At 34.5% G+C, this 9,711-nt stretch overlaps 1 long non-coding RNA gene and 1 other non-coding gene across 2 annotated transcripts in view; both read left to right on the top strand.

Annotated features, from left to right (window-relative positions):
• LOC102492592 (uncharacterized) overlaps window positions 1-5,974 on the top strand; it is a 128,233-nt gene extending 122,259 nt beyond the window's left edge. The window contains exon 4 of the long non-coding RNA XR_001369802.2: window positions 5,813-5,974. This is a non-coding gene — a long non-coding RNA (uncharacterized LOC102492592). The remainder of the gene's footprint in view (window positions 1-5,812) is intronic.
• A 1,564-nt stretch (window positions 5,975-7,538) lies between these two features.
• Window positions 7,539-7,594, top strand: MIR99A (microRNA mir-99a). Its single transcript, NR_129447.1, has one exon. It is a non-coding gene; the product is annotated as a microRNA mir-99a (primary transcript).
• The last annotated feature ends 2,117 nt before the right edge of the window (window positions 7,595-9,711 follow it).

Raw genomic sequence — 9,711 nt, 5'->3', positions numbered from 1 at the left:
AGAGTGTCAGGACACCATGTTTAGCCTGACAATTGGCAGCATCTAGTCTCCCATTTGGTCCTTGCATGCATGGGAGGAAAAGGATCATGGTTCTTTCTGAGTTATTTAATTGGAGCAAAATTGTATTGTATTTCTAGGCTACTCTTTTCCTTAAAGAATAGGCCCTTTTTGGGACTGCACCAGTTGGCATTTTGGGATTAAAGGCTTCTTCAGCTCCAAGTTTTGGATATATAAGGCAAAAAGTGAAATCTAAGGAACTTTCTGCTATGTCATTCCTTGGGTTTTAAAATCACTAACTGGCTTTTCATCTTCTGCCCATCATTAGAGGCTCCTTACGTTTTTTTCATATATAAGGTACAGATATTTTCAGGATAGTTAGAAAGGACTATATCTATTCCCCTTCTTGGAATCCAAAATCTCCTGTTTTGTTTTTTTTTTTAACTTTTTTTTTTTTTTGGAGAGGTTTTTGCTATAGGGCGCATGCGCTCGCCAAACAGACAGAGAGAGACATAGAGACAGAAAGCGAGAAATAACCCCCTGGGGGGATGGTCACGCCACAATCCCTTCTCCTCCATTCTCCTCTCGGGATCTTGGGCACGCACGCACACACGCCCAGCGTGAGTTTTAAGCCACCGGGTCCGGGACGCGAACTGCGGTCGACTACGTGGGAGTCCAGCGACATAGCCATTACGCTAACTGCTGGTTCCCTTAACTTCATTTTTTTTAAATGGAGAAGGCAGCATGAAATTTTCACAGTAGGTTCTCTAAGGAAGAGCCTAAGTGGAATCAAGATAAAACAATCCATTTTGTATTAAAAAGGGAAAACTTCAGACAGAGAACTCCTCTCCAGCTGTAATTTATTTTAAAATATTTATTTCACTTCCACTTTCCAACTTCTACCAGTTTGTCTCTTGATGAGTTGGTGTCCAATAAATGCTCTTAGGATGTACAGGATGGTTTAGTAGTGAGCTTTTGACTTGAAAGTCTTTATTGGAGCTCACATGGATGTCATGCCCATCTGCTTCATTGCTGTTCCTCTGTGCCTAACATGAGGCTGGCTGTATGCCAGTATTTCATAAACACCAGCTGAGTAAGTGAGCGATAACTAGAAGTTTAGGCTTTCATTCCTGTGAGTAGGTTATCCACTTTCTTCTTGCTGTGTACATGTTTGAGGAACATATGTCTGTTGTGCTTGATTTTCAGCTAAACTCTCTTATGCATGTACTTAAGATTTGAATTTTGCTATCGAGAAAAAAATTAATTTCAGCAGCTGTGTAACATTTTTCTTTATGGTTTAGAATTGTGTATATTTTTAATTATAAATGGGGACAACATCATAATGGTTCCAGGTATGTTTGTATATGTATATATATATGCATTCTCTGCAATTACTCCTAATGACAATAACTAAAAAGATACAGCACAAAAAAGACCATAAGTTATTTTAGCATATGTTTCCTATATTCCTAAACCATTTTTTAATGATTTTTTTAAAAGTAGGCAATGCAGGGACCAGCAGTTAGCGTAATGGCTATGTCGCTGGACTCCCGGACCCAGTGGCTTAAAACTCACGCCAGGTGTGTGTGCATGCGTGCCCAAGATTCTGAGAGGAGAATGGAGAAGGGATTGCAGCGTGGCCATCCCCCTGGGGGGTGATTTCTCACTTTCTGTCTCACTTTCTGTCTCTCTGTCTCTCTCTCTGTCTGTCTGGCAAGTGCACGCACCCTATAGCAAAAGAAAACTCTCCAAAAAAAAAAAAAAAGGCAAGTCAAATTTTGGTCATCTTTTTAGATCTTTTCATGTATTGTGCAATATATTCATGTATGTGGGGGGGAGGGGTGATATTAATCCATCATTTTGATAAACTACTGATTATTAAATTTCTTAGAACCATAATTACATGTTAGATAAGGATTCTCCAATTGCTGCAACATTTTTAAAACAAAATAGGAAAACCTAGTTCGTATTACTGTACTTCTCCATATTTCAGAGTTAAAACTTAATTATGCTTGCTTTCCTGCTTGGCTTTAGATTCTGTTTAAGGAAATTGTAAAAGATTTAATCCATTATACTTTTGTTAAAAAGTATGGAAATGTTTGTATATAGGAACTTTCTTTGCCTGCTGGAATGGAAATTCACTGGGGAGGGGGAACCATTTCATTTTATTGCCTAAGAGCTGTTGATATACACCCTGCATCTTTCAAAGGCATCTTTCATGCCACACAGGCAAACTGTAGCCAGTGAAAGAACAGAAAGAACACTTCTTGCATGTGTCAATCTTAGCAAACTTGCACAGCAGCTGTGCTAGGTACTGATGAGGATTGCCACAGGACCCAGTTGTAGGTTTTTGTGTGGTTAAAGAGACAACTAGCTTTCTCAGGGGACCACTTTGTTGCAGATTGCAGCAATAATGCATCCCCACTGTTGCTAGTGGATGTTATGGCCATGGAGTACAAAGTCAGTGCCAGATATAATCAGAAAGTAATGAAAAACAAGAAGAAACTCAGAGATTTTTAAATCTTAAAGTGAGAATCTGAAACAAATGTTCTGGTTTTGTTGTATTCACTTGTAAGGAAAAGGAGGGCTACGAAGAGAAGAGATGCCTTTAACTCAGAAAACTTGCCCGGCATTCAGTATTTTCATTTGAGAACTATTTGGGTGTGTTGAGAAATAAAGTTGCAGAGTAGGCATGTTCAGACCTTTATTTGTTACATTTGGTAGGAAAGATCTCCCCCCTCCACCCTTAGCTACAAGAAGCCAGAGTTTTCTGTGCAAATGAAACAGGCGTTGCAAGCATCAGATTCACTTTGGACGACTCTTCACATTCCAAGTCATCATTGCATTAGGCAGCACAATTCCATCTCTGGTTGATGGGCAGAAAAAGTGGGCAGCTTGCCAGGTAGACGTTTCCATGACTCCCAGCCCCCAAAGGTGATGCGTTTTTCAGCTAATTCAATGAAGAGTGGGCTGAACTTTGGGTCTAAACGAGACAATAGCTGCCTTCGCAGTATCAGCAGAATGGTTGATGGGAATGCACTCTACATTTGGCCGAGAATCATGTGACCTTACGACTGAGATTTTGTGATGGTGCCAACGGAGACTTGGAACGCAGCAACCGTCCTGACTTTTTTCTTCTTTTCTAGCATGGCTCAGAAAATGGTGGATCTTAATACTTGACTTTAGCCAGACTCAGCAAGCGACTGAGCTTTGAAGCACAACTTCGCCTTTATTCTGGGTTTTTGGCAGGCCACCAGGAGGCTGTCCCTTTCACGCCTGATAAATTCTGCTGCTTATCTCTAAATAGGGAAAAAAAAAAAAAAGAAAAAGGAAAATAATAACAGAATATTGAGGCATAACAAGTGAATCCTAAAATTGTATGTGCTTTTGATTTTATTGCCTTTTCTGACTGCTGATTTTTTTTCTTTGTAATGTTCATACTCTTTCTGCTTGCTGAAGAATCCAAGTACTTGGGTGTGTGTCTGAATGTGTGTGTGGATTTTTTTTTTTTTTTTTTTTGGTTTATAATGAACAGGCATTTGAACTGGGCAAACAGAACGACAGCAGCAGTGAGCATGAGATCATTACAGCAGTGTAGCAAACTGGCACCCTGCCTTTTCACCCCTTTGGTTTAGGAGACAAACGTGTGCAATCCTCATTTCTAAAGTCAGCGCAGCCTGGAAGGATTCCTGGTCTCTCCCACCTTCTACCATTCTGCTGCCAGGGACGGCAAGGATTGGTGCAGCTCCTGCGCAGTGCTTTGTGCCTGGAATACCGAAAAGGAAGAAAAAGAAGACAAGCACCCTGGTCCTTCTTTTCTAAGAAATAACAAGAGCCATGAAGAAAAAAATTGAGTTTGTTCTACTACATGCAAGAGTGCTGAAAAAAAATGAGACGCTCCTGCTCAAAAACAAAACCAAAAACAAACAAAAATCCAAACCAAAACAAACCAAAAAAAAAAAAAAAAAAAAAAAAGCCAACGTGGGCTGGTATAACTCCAGAGACATCGGGCTTTGTAAAGCAGCTTTTTAAGGCAACATAACCAAATGAGCCTTCTTTATTTTTATTATTTCAAAAAACATGGCATAATTAGCAATATATTGCACTTGGTGAAATCGCACCTCTCATATCAGGTATAGCTTTCTGTTGTTTCGTTTTAAGCCTACTGTTATATAAGAGGGATCCTCGAACTTTCAGTTTTACTCTTATTTAACTCATCACCCACTTTACTCTTACTAACTTTTTCCTTTTGCTCTCTCGCTCTAATCCTGAGTAGAACAGAAACTTAATTAAAAATAGAAAAATATTTATGGAAGATATGGTACGCTTTTGTTTTTGTTATACTCTGAAGTTTTGGAAAGACATGACTGTATTATTGGTGTTTTCTCTGTCTCGTATTATTTTTGTTATCTAAGAAAAGTGTTTAGATCCAGTTGATAATGAAAGTAGATCTTTCATGTAATTCATAATTTGAAATATGGAAGAAGAAACTTTTGAACTTGTAAAGAAGGGTCATGTTAGAATATGCATTGAACTACTGATAGATTAAAATTTATTTGGGGAGGTTATATTTAAATTATTTACAAGGATTTCAGTAGAACAGAATTAGGTATATAAAGATCATGTTCTCAGTTGCTAAGTAGAAAAGAAGCTTCTTCCATAATAATACTCTCTTTTAAAAAAATACTTTTTTTAAAAAAAAAAAAAGTGTTTGTATTAGAGCGTTGCAAACAGTGTTGGAAATATCCCTAAGTATTTTAGTGGAAAAAGTACATACAAACTTGTTTTAAGTTTGAAGAAACGAATTGACTTCAGATAAATCCATTGCATTCTACTTATTTTGCTTGCTTGTAGAAATAATTTGCAAAGCAAACTAAGCGTTTTATAATGAAACCAAGTTTTGCCCAGTTCAACATGAAAAGATTAGTGGACACATCCTATGTATTTACATTTTGAAAAAAAATGTTTCTGAATGTGTAAAATTTGTTAAAAAAGAAAAGGTGCTTTTGAAAATTACAGCATTTATCAATGAAGGCAATAAGATATATATTAAGAATTGATACTATACTATTTTCCACAAATAAAAAAAAACTTTAGGTAAACTTATAATTTTAAAATATGTTATTATATTAAAATATGTAAAGTGAGAAATATGACAGAAACTGATAACTCCTGCCTTCTTTTTTTTAATTCTACAAAGAATTATGGGAAATTGCAAAAACCTTATATACTGATAACATCCAAATACAATGTTGTACCAGGTTTATTAGTTATTGTTCATTCGTTATTCACAAAATAGCTCCTTGTCCTCTGTGCTGCCCAGCTAATGGAACATCAACTTTCAGAGACTTAATTAATAGTGATAAAACTGTTTTCGTGTTTCAAGATCCTTTAGTTAAAAAACATTATTTTAAATGTTATTTTTGGGAGCTATTAATCTCTAGACTCTTAATTATCTTATTAAGCCCCATGCCAAATCCACATCTCCTTTCAGCTTTCACTACTTCATTGTGCAAAACCTAGTCGCTTCTTTAACAGCCATCCTCCTTTCACTTTCAAAACTGTTACTGTGAAAACAACACCAACCAAAATGAATGCATAAATACAAACTATGAAACCACATTCTATGTCATATGAGTAGCCTTGGGTGGGGCTCTATGAATCTTCCAAGCCTTTTTTTAAAAAATACTTTAAAAGGTTTTGCCCATTTTGATAGTGTTTTCTTCTCGATCGTCTACCTTCACTCCCACCACCCACTCAGATGCTCCTCCTAGACAGCGGTTGTCTGATATTTCTCCTTTTGTGATTGTTTTAGGGAAAAAAAAAAGTGGATATGAGAAGTGAAGAAAGTGATCATAGGAGAAAATCATCTCAGGTAAAAATATAAAGCAAAAGAGCAATAGCTAATATTTTTAAGGAAATATTCTATTGACTGTGCTTGACTGTAAGGATTCATTTTCAATCCTTTATGAATTGAGTGCTGGAATTTTCATTGATGGTTTTTATTTCAGAATTTATAATAGCTACTTTGTGAAAATTTTTGTGAAGTCTGTGGTCAATATATTTTGTGTCCCTTTGACTATATATCTTGTATATCCATACATACATATAATGTAGGTACAAAGCAGTCGAATAAAAAACCATTTAGGAAAATTAAAATTATATATTTTTATTTGCTGTACCATACAAAAGGAAGTGAATTCTGGGGGAGGGGTATAAAGCCATGCTTTCTTATCATTTAAGCATGGTTTAAGAAGACAATGAAACCGAAACAATCATTCTTACAATTATGATTAAATCTAAAATAAATAGTGCTTTTTATGTCACATTTAAATTTATAAGTATATATGGAAATATTTTTATTACAACTGAGTGCATGGTTGTTGATCATTTATGATATTATGGGAATAATTTGACAAAATACTAAAATATTCTGTAGACCAAATTGCCTATATACAGTCTATAAAAAAGCACATTTTATTTAATTTATTTCAAAAAATGCCAAATTACTAAGTAGTAAGTATATGGTAGTATTATTTTTTACAATGAAGATTTACTAAGAAATGCTAAGTGTTTGCCAATATGAGTGAAATGATCAATGATTGTACAGCTTATAATTTTGTTGCAGTTGAGCTTAGAATCTTTTGAAAAGTATTTGTGGTTGGTTTTATGTTTAATTCATTTGTGTGTTTGCTTGTTGTCTGGTGCTTTAAAATGTTTTTTAGTAACAATTTGTTTGTGCCCAACCTGTTGACCAGATGAGAATTATATGTTGGCATATATTTTGTTCTAAGTATATCTCTTTTTAAAAGGAAACCTAAGTACATTTTAAGAGACAGGGTATCCTCTTTCATGCACTATCTCTGGAGTATAAATATTAGCATGGAGTAGTAGCAATGATGCCATTAATGTGTCATTGATTTAGTTTTCTGATAATAATTCATCCAAGTACTATAAATTATAGTATCATTTCATCTACAGACACATATTCATATATTTAGAGCTTATAACTTCCTGTGTTTTCTACCTAGTCACGAGATCTTACTTGTTTTATGAGAAAGTTATAATGTTACTAATTCCTTAAAACCACTAACTAAGGTTTTATAAGAATTAAAACAAGCACAGTCTAATGCATACACAATTAACTTAATAGTTAATTTGGCTTTAATTATAGACTCATAATAGTACATTCATGCCTCACAATTACATAATTTATACATGCATGTATGGATTCCCTTTTTTCTTTTTAAACTCATCATTAATTAGAATAGTTTAATTTCAAAATATTCACTATTAAAGCAAAAGCAATCTGTCAAAAATATTTCAATAGACTATTTTATAAATTCTCATGTATGTAAGCCTATATTTAGTTTAGAATATTTATGAAGGCCTTCCAACTGGGAATATGCATCCTTAGAGTTCGTTTAAAGCATTTATACTTAATGACAAATATTATTCTTTTTGTCTTCTCATTGCATCGCATATTTCCAACAAATTCTACATTAGTAGGGCGCTCATGCGAGATGTTGCCTGTTGGCATAAACCCGTAGATCCGATCTTGTGGTGAAGTGGACCGCACAAGCTCGCTTCTATGGGTCTGTGTCAGTGTGGTAATCTGACAAATGCTAGAAATGGTGCTGTTCAGTAATATTTCAGTAAGTTCCTGTTAAACTCTAGTTGATTATATGCGCTTGAAGTAATTATATTTTCCTCTGTCTTTCATGTTTATATTAACACTCGTCTGTCTTACAAGGCAGAATTCAATTGTTGACCACTTGGAAGCATTTACAGCACAGCCATTCAAGTTTGATTCCAAGTGCAGTAAATTGCTTAAGAAAGTTGAATTTTTTATATCAGAGTTTCAACCAAGATCTGAATAGATACTGTTCAGAAACTTCACTGCATATTATAGTGGTTCAGGGCACTTCATCAACTTCAATAACAAAATTAAAGGCTATAACTGGGTTTATATGTTATAACTGAGCCTATTTCTCCTGGAATACGAGGCTGAATACTGTTGAATTTTAATATTATTAATTGCTAGTAGAACAATCGTACAAGACATGTCAGCAAACAACTTGCATGAACTAGGAACCTAAGAGGTTAGGACAGTTTTATGAGACACATTATAGGGCAACTGGTAAAATGCTAGCCTATTATATCCTTGCTGAGCCCTTAGGTGTATGGCCGCCATATTTGAAGGAGCTGACTGAAGATATGATAAGGAGTTTGAAGCAACATTGGAAGCTGTGTGCATCCGGGTTGAGGTAGTAGGTTGTATGGTTTAGAGTTACACCCTGGGAGTTAACTGTACAACCTTCTAGCTTTCCTTGGAGCACACTTGAGCCATCGAGGAATTCTTCATCACTTTACTCTGACTGAGCAAATTTCTGTGCAGGAAGGTAATGTGTCATGAGTATTTTGGATAATTGATTTGAACCTTAACTACATTTAAATGATCATTTTATCCTTAAATGCTAGATTATTTCATTTGCATTTACTTATGAGTAATAGCAAAATATTTCCTTATTCTATGTTTGACATTTTTAAGAAACGGTGAGTAGTAACTTAAACTGCATTAATATGCAAGCTTTTTTATCTATAGATCCACAAAATTTGACAATTTTAAATCGATCATTGTTTTTTTTTTTTTTATTGGCTATGTAGACACTTTAGTGAAATAAAGTCAGTTGATGTTAAGAACTCCCTCAGTATATTATCTGAGTTTTTCTTATGACACATCACTTTCTACCTGTGTTATGGCTATTTATGTGCTTATTTTTTTCCATTCTAGACTGTAAGCCCCTTGAGGGCAAAGCCCATGCATTATTTTCACTGTATTCCCTTCAATGCCTTATGCATAAGAGACATTAAATGTTTGTTGGATGAATGAATGCAGTATTAGTTTGACTCTGTGATGAGGTCCTATTGAACATTTGAATGAATTACAACAGTGGTCAAAAATCAGGAATTTGTTTATCAGTCCTATGATTGCAAAAATTTAGTTCCCAGACTGCTCTGCATTAATAATATACTTAATTTTTTACTGTACTGTGTGTGTCCATTCATCATGGCTATATATTTATAACTTAGGAACACTTGTTCCCTAGAATATAAAGAATAGAGCAAATGAATTTTTTTACCAATTAATTCTTCATAGTTTAGAATCTTTAATTTAGATAATGTATATATCTGATGAACTTTTAAATAGCTTTACTTCCAGATTGTGTGTTTTTAGCATTAATTGCAACTGAAGGTAATATTTTAAGTCTCAGTTAGTAATGAGTTTTAAAAATCAGATTTTTTTGTTCTGTGTATTCCCTTTATCTTCTACCTTTTCTTCTCGAACAGCTGTATGTATTTGTTGTGTGAACAAGAGCAACTAAAGTAGAAACATATCCGGAAATTTATCATAAAGATGGATTTGAAGTATAAATTGAGTATTAGAGCACATTTTATTTTAAAGAAAAGGCACCTTACAATAGTCTTTATTATACAAAGCAAATGAATCTCTGAAATGTACTAGCTTGCTATCAGCCAGTGGTAGCTAATGGTATAATTTATCTACTGATGTTATCTTATATATATTATCCTTCAGTCACAGAATTAAATATAGTTTAAATTTAAAATTCTAAACATGAAACTTGGCATACATATGAAAACATTTTTAGGTACCAATACATATTATGAATTCCTAGATGCTGGCTGTGTAGT

Source organism: Tupaia chinensis, unplaced genomic scaffold (assembly GCF_000334495.1).
Source record: "Tupaia chinensis unplaced genomic scaffold, TupChi_1.0 Scaffold147185_1, whole genome shotgun sequence".
Classification (NCBI taxonomy): domain Eukaryota; kingdom Metazoa; phylum Chordata; class Mammalia; order Scandentia; family Tupaiidae; genus Tupaia; species Tupaia belangeri.
Note: the sequence above shows the minus strand (reverse complement) of the source record. Positions and strands in the feature narration are given on the sequence as shown.